Source organism: Coenobita brevimanus, chromosome 86 (assembly GCF_032717465.1).
Source record: "Coenobita brevimanus isolate Jiangsu-jjx chromosome 86, ASM3271746v2, whole genome shotgun sequence".
Classification (NCBI taxonomy): Eukaryota; Metazoa; Arthropoda; class Malacostraca; order Decapoda; family Coenobitidae; genus Coenobita; species Coenobita brevimanus.
The window spans coordinates 10,864,291-10,877,304 of NC_137039.1; positions in this window are offsets into that span (position 1 = coordinate 10,864,291).

Consider the following 13,014-nt stretch of genomic DNA (forward strand, 5'->3'; position numbering starts at 1 on the left):
CACCCTTCCCCCTCTACCTGAACGCCTGACACCACACCAAGCCGACAGCCTCCAACGCCTCCTCCTGGACTTTCAAGACCTATTCTCGTCAGGACCTGCGGATATCGGTCACACCACGTACCTGAAATCCACACCACAGGCCCACTGATTCGCCAACCGTCTCAGAGGAAAAACCCTAATCAGCGGGCTGAGGAAGATTGGCAGGTCCAGGAAACACTTGATGCTGGTGTTATATCCCCATCCACCAGCCCCTGTTCCTCTCCAGTCGTGTTAGTTAAAAAGAAAGATGACACCATGCACTTTCTCTGTGGATTATTGACGACTTAATGATGTGACCACAAAGGATGCCACCCCCCCTACCCAGGATAAATGACTCCCTCAACTCCTTGCACAGAGCATCCTGGTTCTCCACCTTGGATCTCCAATCACGATACTGGCAGGTCCTTTTGCACCCAGAGAACAGAGGGAAAGCAGCTTTCTCAACCAGCAACAGAAAGCATTACGAATTCAACGTCCTCCTCTTTGGACTCTGTAATGCCCCCATTCTCCCGATTGATGAAGTCAGTTATCAGTGGCCTCCCCTGGAGAATTTGCCTGGCATACCTAGATGACGTTATCATCTTCAGCTGAACCTGGGCCGACCACCTCCAGCGCCTTAAACAAATCCTCATCCACATCCAACAGGTAGGGCTTAAGCTCAATCCATCGAAATGTGTCCTGGCTGAACGGTCTGTCTCCTTCCTAGGACAAGTCATCTCCAAGGAAGGCATAGCACCTGATCCTGACAAACTGCATGCTATTGCAGACCTCCCCCTGCCATGAGATGTCCATGAAGTCCGTGCCTTTATCGGGCTCACGTCCTACTACCGACACTTCGTAAAAGAGTTTGTTAACATCGCAAAACCCCTCCATGGCATGATTAAAAAAGGCGAACCTTTCACCTGGACAGACGATCGCATCAACGCTTTCACAACCTCAAAATCAAGCTCATCACTGCCCCAGCTGTCGCATTCCCTGACTATACCCTGCTTTTTCACCTGTATACCGACGTATCTGTAGTAGCAATCGGCGCCGTCCTTGCCCATGTGCAGAAAAGACGAGAACACATCACTGCCTACACCAGTCGTACTCTCAATCAGGCAGAAAAGAACTATGCCGTCACCAAATGAGAATGCCTAGGCATCGACTGGGCCTTGGACCACTTTCGAGCCTATCTGGCGGGTACTCACTTCACCATAATAACAGATCACCAATCTTTGCAATGGCTACGCCAGTCTCAGACCCACAATGCTCAGTTAGTCAGGAGGAACCCTCGACGAATTTGATTTTGATATAGCGTATCAGCCTGACAAATTACACAAAACGCCAACACCTTATCCCAGATGCCCATCAATGTCATCAGTGCCGCCACCAGCGTCCTACAACAATGGCGAAGCAAAGATCGCCCCGACTGGATACCACCTCAAGTATTCTCTAAGGTACACCGACTGGGCGACCATCTATTCACCCATACTGGACATATAGCTCTCGATTCTGACACCGCCATTGAAACGATGACTCACTTACACTCAGAGAACGGCATACATCTAGTGACCAAGAAACTCCTGCAAGTATTAAAAGATATGTACTAGACATCCAGCCCCTCCAACTTGGCCAAATAAGTCATACAGGCCTACCGCGCTTGTGCACTAGGAAAGGACGTGACACAGATGCCAGGCCCTTCAGGAAACATCACTGCTCACAAGCCGTGGCAACTTTTGTTCATAGACGTAGTCAGGCCCCTCCTTCCTAAAGCAGGCTACAAGTACATCATAGCTTTAGTGGACACCTATTCGAAATTCCTGATTGCTTGCCCAGCCAAGGAGCACCACACTGTTGCTGTGGCCAACGCCCTCATCCGCCATGCTTTCCTCTACTTTGGCATTCCCCAGGCCCTTTACTCTGACAACGCCCCAGAGTTTACCAGCAAAATATGGAAAGAACTGGCCACCATTTTCAGGTACAAGCTCTCTCACTCTTCCCCATACTAGCCACAGGGAAATGGGATATGAAAAAGAAGTCACTGTACCCTCCTCAACCAAGTATGAGCCAGAATAGGAGAAACACAAAAAGAAGACTGGCCAGCCCACATAAAAATTGTGCAGTGGGGGATGAACATCTGCCCCAGAGAAGACGGCATTACTCTCATGAATAAGAGTTCAGAGAAACGCCCCTTCTCTGACCACTCTGACAGCACCAACAGCCCCCCTCCATGTCCCCCACGTCCGACCCCCTTCATGTCAGGTGCTGACTGCATCACCTACAAAACCAAGATCTTCAGTCTGACATCACCCCCATCAATCCATGCAAGCCCGACGACTAAGTTATGGTGGCCCAACTAGTCAACTACCCATCCCTAACAAACTAACACCCCGATTCTCAGGACCTCACACAATCATCTACGTTCCCTACCCCAACCAAGTAACCATCCAATATCACAACACTCCACACACATACCGGAATCGCCATATGCGTCTCTTCCACCCCTTACCACCCACCTCACCTACTGCCTCTTGACCACATCACACCCACTCCCGAACCCAGTAAGCTGCACCACCGCTCACCTCTCCCGACTACATGACTAATTCATACACGTGCTATCTCACACCTACACACTCCTCACCCTCACTCACTCCTCATTCCACATTTACCTCCCCCACCACACCCCCATCAACTCCACATCCTCCCCACAGACCCCCCACATACCCCCGGCGACCTCACCTCCCAGATCAACAACCAACGCCGCACCATCACCCCCAAACACAAAGATGCCGCCATCCAGCCCACGAACCCCCCGCCCACCTTCACCTCGTGACCCATGCTCCTCGCTGCCTACACCTGTCCTTACCACCACCACTCCTAGATCCAGCCATCTCAAACCTACTGACTCCTCATCCTCACTCACTCCTCTTTCCACACCCACATCCTCCACCATACCTAGCACCAACTCCACATCCTCCTCAGACCCCCCACACCCCCCTGGTGACCTCACCTCCCAGATCACAACCACCAACCACCACCACACCGCCACCACCAAACACAAAGACACCACTATCCAGCCCAAGAATCCCCCAACCACACCCGGCCATCTCACTTCATGATCCGAGCTCCTCGCCATTTACACCTGTCCTCACCACCAGCACTACCATATCCGGCCGTCTCTCTCGCCCACCAGCAAGATACGCACCAACACCCTCACCCCCACCCCCACTAGTTCCAACACCATCCAGAGAAGACACCTTCAGCTCTCCTGCACCAAACACCTCCTCCAAAATCCTCAAAATGCAACAGGTGGGAAGGAAAATTTCAGTGGCCAGAGCAACTAGGACAATTAAGGTGTGTCAGTCCCATACATTTCCACCCGTGTGACCTCATAGACCCCAGGTTGCCTCACTCAACTCCAGCATTCAGCCCAGAGTCATGGGCCAGACACTACACACTGCACCTCCAGAAATGAAAATCAAGCATGTGCTCTGGATCCCTACCCAGGGAAACAAGCAATGCCTCTGAGGGACACCACAACTTCTGCATCTCCTGTGGAATACCACACACACCTCCACCCTCAAGATAGTGTACCCCACCAGGAGCCAAATATACCCACACAACACTGGATCTCACTCCTCCAACACTTCACACCAACCTACCACACTGCTACCTCTTACGTGTACCACCTCCAGTCACGAGGACATGACTTCTTCAACCACAATGGTGGTGAAATATGAGAAGTACCAAGGTGAGACCACATAGAGGCCCGACAAGAGAACGAGTAAGACAGGCATATATCCCCAACCACCACACGCCCCTCTTCCCCTCAACAGAATCCATGAGAGGTACGTCACCCTGCTGCATTACCCTCTACCTGGACCAGCGCTCACCAGGATCGGGTCAGGATCTGTGTGCTGGCAGACTCCCCAGTTAGGACTGTGATGATGCCCACCATGCTCATCAGGGAAAGGATGCCCACGGCTCCTTTCACCTACTGCCCTCTGTAGGATCGTGATGACACCCATTGTGCTCGTTGGGGAAAGGACACCCACCATGCTCCTTTCACTGATAGCCACCAGCAGGACTGCGATGACACCCACCATGCTTGTCGGGGAGGGATCACCCACCGTGCTTCCGACACCAGCAGTTCCCCACCGGGAGCATGACTGCGGCGACAGCCACCATGCTCAATAGGGAGAGGATGCCCACCATGCTCCTCTCACCTGCAGCCCTAGGGTCTAGCAGAACCAAAACGGTTCCCATCGTGCCCACCAGGGAGGGAATGCCCACCATGCTTCCCTCACCTGCAGCCCTCACCTGGAGCAGGACCGCGGCGATGCCCACCGTACTCGCTGGGGAGAGGACGCCCACCGTGCTCCTCTCGCCTGCAGTCCCACAGTCTAGTAGAACTGCGGCGGCACCCATCGTGCCTGCTGGGAAGGTCCAGCCAACCATGCGGGCCTCGTCTGCTAAACCTTTGGCACTTGCAGAGGGTCACGACCCTTGCTTGCCTCACTCCTCCAAAAGCTGAGTGGGATCCCCCTCTCGCTCTCCCCGCACCACAGGGGGCAGAGCAGGCTTCCCAGTGGAGTCACTGCTGGAAAAGGTCTGGAGTGGCCCTATAGTGAGTCCGGGGATACACTCACTACAACCAGCGCCTCTAAGTCACCAGTCACTGCCGGACTCATGGAGAAGGAGAGACCACAGGCAGCTCCTGCCGGACTCCCAGCGAAGGCGAGACCGCGGACACCAGTTACAGTGGGATGACCCCAGGACTCCCAGCCGAGACCTCACTAGAAAAGCCGGCAAACTGTCCTCCACCTAGGGCAGATGCAAGGCAGCGTGCCTACTTGACCTGTTCGGCCCCAGTCCCAAGGGCCGACGCACCAACGGAGGCCCCTTCAGTGAAAGGCCTCCCTCTACACCACCCAGCAGTCCTCACCCGACGATCTGGAGTACAGTAGTGATCTCGTGCCCCTTAAGAGAGCGCACACCTGATGAGACCCCTCCCACACCTGGGCACCACCTGCAGTTATCTTATTAGCCCACTTGTATCAAACTCAGAACCCTATATACCTCCTATAATGTGTATAATCTATCACATTGTATTGTGTCAAGTCACTGTATTCTTTGTGAATCATATATGTGTAAGACTGGTTAGGCTGTGTTTTTAAGCCCTGATCCTTTGGCTGCATGCTCTGGACTCGGTCTTGGAAAGATTTTTTTTTTTATCTCTGAGCATGTGGCATAACATTTCGTAAGGACTTTAGTGAAAAGTTTGTAAATGACTGATAATAAGCTTATTGGTCGATAGTTACTAAGATCTTTTGAGTCATCTGTTATGCTAGGTGTTTTTAGATCAGCTTCCCGTCCTAGCAACTCCTAAGGCATGGCTGGGTTCCCTTTCTAGACCGGAGCTAAGACACATTGTGAGAGGAATAGGGCATAAAAACACAGGGCAACAACCTTACATGTATATTACGAAATTATTAATACAGGACAGCTAGATGTTCCACAAGACTCTATACAAAGGCAAAGCTCAGACTGGCAGAGATATTGCAGGTATCACACAGGATACCGGCCGTCTCGAGAATAAGTGGACAGACACTGCACTTAAATGAAGTTGGAAGTACACTTAATTCTTTGGCTGCATTTACTTTATAATATTATACACATGTCCCGTGTTCACCGAGTGGAGCGGAATAGTAGAATATTGTTAATGTCTCGTCTCTCGTTCGGTGGAGTTGAGATAATTAAACTCTGTCACTATGCTCTGATAGTCATTTTCACTTTCACTTCCTGGGCATGGAAGTCACAGTCACGGCAGGGTTGTGGGGCAAAGGACTGGCCGTCCGGGAGCTCACAGGTGTCAGCCCAGGGTCAGCTGAGTCCCCACGGATACCTTCTTGTCTAGGGAGCACAGGACTACTCGTAGGGGTGTCGTCCTCCGGAGTGGGCTTCAATTGGGCGTGGTGAAGAGCCCCACACTAGAGGGGCTGGGTATAGGGGTTCGGCCCTCGCGACTGAGGCCGAAAATCTTCTGTAGGCGCTCCTGCAGGCTCTCAGTGCGGAAAGGGCATCGCTCCTCATCAGGGCTGGAGAGGCCATGCCCCAGGGTACTAAGGATGGCATTGAGAGCCCGTCTGCTGCGGTCTCGCTCTTACTGCTTTGTCATCAGGGTAGGGCTACAGTGTTGCTGGTGACAGGTGTCCGACAGGTGCTGGTCGCCCTCTGGTGCCAGCTGGATGGAGTACAGCCCTGGGGTTAACATAGGTCCTCTTCAGCAATCTATGAACGGGGGGTTCTCCTCATGGAGGCTATCTCGGGTTGGGTAGGTAGAGTTGGTACCTGCCTTGCCATCGGTGGGGCGGCTCGAGCAGCGTTCTCCCTCTGGTTGCGGAATAACAGGGGGCAAGGGATTTTGGGACGTCCCTCCCTGGTGCAGCTACTGGCTGTTGCCAAGGTCCCTTGGGCAATGGGAGGAGGGCGGCTACTGGCTGTCCTTTTCCTATCAGTGCGGCAATCGGCTGTCACCGGGGCCCAACCCCCTGACAGGACCGAAGACAAAGGGCGACTGCAGGCACGGCTACCAGCCATCGCTGAAGTCCCATATGAGGGGCGACGTGTAGGAAAGAGGCAGCTACAGGCCGTCCCCTGTCTACTGGTGCAGCGGCCGACCGTCACTGGTGTTGTGCCCCTCAAGGCAACTGCAGAAGGAGAGAGGGTGTGCCTTTCTCTCCCCGTGTGCAGCAACCAGCCATCAAGGGTTCTGCACGGGGGAGGGTGGACAGCACTGCGAGCGGCTATGGGCTGTCTCTTAGTCATGTGGCTACCGGCCTTCACAATTGCACACTGCAGGCCGTTGCTGGTGACCAGCTACCAGCCGTTGCTGGTGCATGGCTACAGGTCATTGCTTGTGCTCGGCTACAGGTCATGGCTTGTGCACGGGTACATGCCATTGCTTTATTTGTGCGGCTGCCGGCCGTCACTGGGGTGCTGTCTGGAGCTGGTTTATTAGCTCCACCCCGATCCTGGCAAGGGCTGGATCGGTTGGGGGGTAATGCACTCGGACTGAGATGTTCGAGCCGGGTGCACTCCGTGGAATAAGGGCGCTCGGCCGTACGAGACATATACCCATATCGCACGGACATAGCGCGCCCTACCTAACCCTCCATTGTCGCCTCCTGAGGGTGTCATGATGCCCTCTGTTGCCACGGCTGCTATTTTATCACCTTTTTTGTGAAGTAAAATAACTATTGCATTAAATGAATGTTTTGGGAGTTTTCTTTTTTGTACTGTACATTGATTAAATAAGTGAGCAAGCTTGTTTTGTACTTCCACTTCTGCATCCAACACTATATCTGCTACTGTTCCATCTCGCGAGCCTTCCTTTTTTTTCATATTTTTATGAGAAATATTTACTTCGTCTGTTGTCACCTCAGCTATTTCTCTTGTGTCTACTGAAAAGTTAGCTATTGGCTCTACTGTCTTTGATGCCTACAGTTCTCTGTAGAATTCTTCAACTCTCTTCACAATCTAATCTCTACATTTAATGACTTCACCGTTTTTGTCATTCAGTGACGTAATTTGTTACTTTGCTTGTTGCGTTTTTCTATACTATCTATCTATCTATCTATTGCCAGACGCCTCAATCCCGTTTGGGGTGGCCACAAACAAGTCGCCTCCAAGTCGCCCTGTCCCCCGCCATTTCACTACCCTGCTCCCAACTCACCCCCCCCTCTCTCATATACCTCTCCACCCCATCCCTCCATCTCATCCTCGGCCTTCCCCTCCCTCTTCCCCCCTCCACCTCACTCACATACAGCTCCGTCAGTCTTTCACCCTCCATCCTCTCCACATGGCCAAACCACCTCAGTGTGTTCCTCATAACGCTGTCTATCACATCCACATCAACACCACAACGTTCCTTTATATCCTCATTCGTCAGCCTATCTCTCCATGTGACTCCACAGGCTCCTCTTAAATAACTCATTTCCACTGCTCTCACTCTTGACTTGTGTCCTTCCAACAACGTCCAAGCTTCACTTCCGTACGTTAGAGTTGGTATCACAATACTGTCATGTAGTAACTTTTTCACTTCCATGCTCACTTCCCTGTTTCTTGTCACTGCTTTCAAAGAACCAGCAACCTTTCTTCCCTGCCGTACCCTTTCAAGCACTTCACCCTCCAAACCTCCATCCTTACTCATCACACTACCCAAGTACTTAAACTTACTCACATTTTCCAATTCCTCACCATCCAACCTCGCTGTACATTCACTGACTTCACCTCTCTCAAAGACCATCACTTTACTCTTCCCTACATTCACCTTCAGATTCCGTTTCTTACACACTCTCTCAAACTCATCCACCAAGCCTTGCAGCTCCCCTTCCTCTTCACTCAACAACACAGTATCATCTGCAAACAACAGTACAGGGAGTTTCCAAACACTATCCTCTCTCACCAGGGCCACTCCAACATCCACTACCCTACCTTGTACCTCTTTTATTACCCCATCCATGTACAGATTGAACAACCATGGAGACATGACACATCCCTGTTTCAACCTAACTTTCAAAGAGAAAAATTCACTTAGTTCACCATCCACACGCACTGCAGCCTTCGCACCATCGTACATACTCTTCACAGCATTCAACAACTTCCCATCTACTCCATATATTCTTAACACTTTCCACAATCCTTGTCTATCCACCCTGTCATATGCTTTCTCCAAATCCATGAAAGCCGCATACAACTTCTTTCCCTTCTCTAGAAACTTTTCCACTAAAGATCTAAGAATGAATATCTGATCTACACAACCTCTGCCCTTCCTAAAGCATCCCTGTTCTTCAACTAATTTCTCTGTTCTTTCTCTAACTCTGTCAATAAGTATCCTACCATACACTTTTCCTATTATACTAAGAAGACAAATGCCCCTATGATTACCACACACTTCTTTTTCCCCTTTTCCTTTGTACAGGAGAATAATTATACCTGACTTCCAATCCTCCGGGACTCTACCTTCCTACCAGGCTAATCTGCACATCTTCCACATCCATTCTACTACTATCTCTCCCCCATGCTTTAGCATTTCACCACACACTCCATCAATTCCTGGGGCTTTCCCAGATTTAACTTTCTTCATTGCTTCCACAACTTCTATCCTACTGATTTCTTCCTGTCTTCTCACCTCCCTCCTTCTCCCAGCCATTCCCCAGCCACTTATACTCGCATTACTTCCATCCTCTACGTTCAACAATTCCTTAGTGTTCTCTCCATCTGCTCACTTTTTCTCCCTTCTCCACTAGTAATCTACCATGTTTATCTTTCACTCCCCTGCTAACTTCACTTCCACCCTGTCTTACTCTTTTCACCTCTTTCCAGAACATTTTCTTACAGTCCCTCCACTTTACACTCAAATTCCTACCAAATTCCTCATCCACTCTCTTCTTACTCTCTCTTACTAATCTTTTCACCTCTCTCTTTCTACATATAACTCTCTCTTCCGCCTCTCAGTTTCTTCCACGCCCCTATTTCTCATCCATTCATTGTATGCTTTCTTCTTTTGTGCCACAGCCTGTTTCACCTCTTCAGTCCACCACGCTGTTCCTTGCACCCCCCTCCGTCTTCTCTTCCTTCCACACACCACATCACATGCTGCACATATTTCTTCTGTAAATATGCTACACACACCTTCCACGTCTCCCATCTGCTCCACTTCATATTTGCACAATCGTTCCTCCACTTCTCTTTTATACTCTGCCTTTTTCTCATCCTCTTCTAACCTTTCCACTCTCGTTGCAACTACTCCTTCCTCTTGTCTTTCCCTTCTTCTATTTCTCCATTCTAATTGGACCTTGATTCTGGCCACCACCAAGTAGTGGTCAGAAAGTCCACTCCCCCAACCTCTATAAACTCTGGCATCCATTACACATCTTCGCATCCGTTCATCCACACACACATAATCAATCATTGCCTTCCTTTCATTCAGTTCACCACCCACCCTTCTCATCACTGGCCATGTATACCTGTGGATCATTTTATGCCTGAAGAGAGTATTGGCTACCACCAACCCCCTCCCAGCACAAATGTCCACTAACGAACTCCCATTCTCATCTATCTCAGCAGGCACACCCCACTCACCAACTATTCCATCCACCTTCGCATTCCCAACTTTACCATTCATATCACCAATCAAAAACACTCTCTCATTCCTTCCAAACTTTTCCATGCACACTTCTACATTTGTCCAGAACTCTTCTCTCACTCTTCTAGCACGATCTTGCGTTGGCGCATACACACACACACAATCGCCCACATTTGTATTCCAACTTTCAACTTTACCCACACAATCCTTTCTATACAGCTTTGATATATCCTGATTAACGGGCTAAATCCTTAATGAGGCACTATAGTCGCCGTCTTTCAGAGCTCAACTCTCAGTAACTGTATTTAGTGAGGAAGCACTTGAAACAAACAAAATATATAAGTATTTAAAAGTTTACATTCAGAATTATTACCAAAGTTCTTATGAGTGTAGGGAACTTTGCCAGGTTCTGGTATACTATTACTGGAAACACCAGGTGGAGTGGAAATATGGCGGAGTCAGGATCAGTGATGTGTGATTGTTATTGTTTTGGCGTCGCCGTTTCAGCTGTCTGCATCTGCACAAGCGTCCAAGCATTGGTGAGGTGTTCTTGAGCAGTGAATTGCCTACGCATTGGACACAACCTCTTGCCTCCCACTTAAGGAGGCTGAACTCGGTGGACAGCCCAGCATGTGGTTGGTGCGGACAAAAAGAAACCATTGCTCATGCCTTGCTGGTCGTGAGGGATGAACCGGGCACTGAAGAAGTGACGCAATTCACCGTGGAAACACTCCTTGGCACTCTGGATCTGGGATTCATCTGTACGGGCTTGGATTATAGAGCTCATCTACAACATTTTCCAGTCTGCGGGCCACATATCCAGGATCTGAGCTACCGTCTGACAACCTGCTGTTGCTGTGGTGGTAGGACGGAAACAGTCACCCCCAGAGTGATGCACCTTTCGGATGTACAAGGTGTTCTTGATCATTTCGCCATCAGGACGGTCGTGTGGAGGGGGCTTCATTCTGGCATTCAGAGATAGTCACCACCAGTAAGTTACTTTGTTGTTGAATTAGTAGTGTTTACAGTGTTCTTGTTTGCTAAGTATCAGGTTTGTGTTAATGTTTCATTCCCTTTCGAAGAGTTTTTAAGCTATTGTCAGTATTTATGTCTGTTTTAGTAATTATCCAAAACTGTCTTTCATTTTCATGACCAAGGTAGAAAATATTGGCATTAACTGTTGGAATTATTTTACATTGTGGATTCTTAAAAGCTCTTGAGTGCTGATTTTTTTTTTTCCAGTGCACAGCCATCATGAGCAGTATCCCAGGTAAACATATGTGTTATTTGGAACAGTAGAAGCACCTAACGAAATCAGTTCTTCTTCCTCCTGATAATCTGGTATATTTTTCTAATTATTTCTGGTGTGGTAAATAAACTGTTCATGTGAAATCTGTTTCCCCATTATTTTTAGTTAGCTATGTTCTGCCATGTCGACTCGTTTGACTCGCCAGGGTAATGGCGGAAGGGACTGTCCTAACTTAGGTGTTTAACTAAACCTAACCTAACCTAGCTTAATTGTCCCTAAAAATATAATATAACCTATCCTAATCCAATCCAACCCAACCTAACCTAACCTAACCTGACAACCTAGCATCCAATTGGGAAACGAAAACCCAACCTATCCTAGCATCCAATTGGGAAACAAAAACCTGTTGAGTACGTTGTGTAAGACAAACAACCGTTAGTACGGCTTAAATTACGGAAGGTAATGGTAAAAACTGGGAAATTTTTCAGCAGGAAAAGGTAATTTACCAACCAGAAAATAGTAAGAATATGAATTGGTAAGGTCCTTCTGCTCCAAGTAAAGAGTATGTTTTCTCTATCCTGTTAAGCTTTATGAGTAGCTACCTGTATTTTTGCTACGTTAACTTCATCAGTACATTGATAATATTTGCAAATTCATTATAAGGTACAAAGTTGAAAGTGAAGGAATCCACAGATTTTCAAAGCCTTGGAAGTCAAGCTGGCTTTTCAGGAATTAAAAGATAGAAAATCTTTAGCTGTGTTTTATAATGCGAAGGTAATTTGTCCTTGGATGGGTTTGGCATGTAGGCTATACAGTAGTACCAATATACAGTAAAAGTCCTATTATTCGGCAGCTGATTATTCGGTAGGTCCGACATTTCGGCAGTTTTGAGAAATAGTCCCATTTACAAAAATCTTTGATTGTTCGGCAGATGTCCGGAATCATCTCGGCAGTCCAGGAAGTGTTATGTGTGACTTGTAGGCCTAATGTTTCATTACACTTCTGTATGTTCACTAATTTCTATATTTTTTCAGACTCAGGTATAGTACTGTATTGATTACAATATTGCACAGTATCATACTGTACAGTACAAACCACCCCCTCCAAATTAACGAGGGTTACGTTCCAAGCCCCCTTGCTAATTCTTGAAATTCGTTCATTCTTGACGCCTTCCTGAAAGTGACATATATCGGTAATTGCGTAGCCCATGAACCACTGATACTGTAATGCAATTCCCATAAATAAATGGTGCTTGTTAAATCAGTTTCCCTGTTGTTTTTAGCTGTATGGCTGTGACGGCTCTAGTATTTTTATTCCTCAGCATAATGGTGGAAGGGACTGTCCTGTGTAACTAAACCTAACCTAACCGAGTTTAACTGTACCCAATGATTTACCCAAACCTAACCTAACCTAAAGTCAGAAAAATACTTAAAAATAAACTGGAGGAATATGAATTGCTAAGGTCTCTCTGATGAAAGATAAACGTACATTTAGCGCTCGTTCTTTTGTTTGTTTTTGTGTTTAATGTGAAAGAGAGAGTATTGATGGAAACAGTAATATATCCCATTAACCCCTTAATAACCTCCGGCATTGA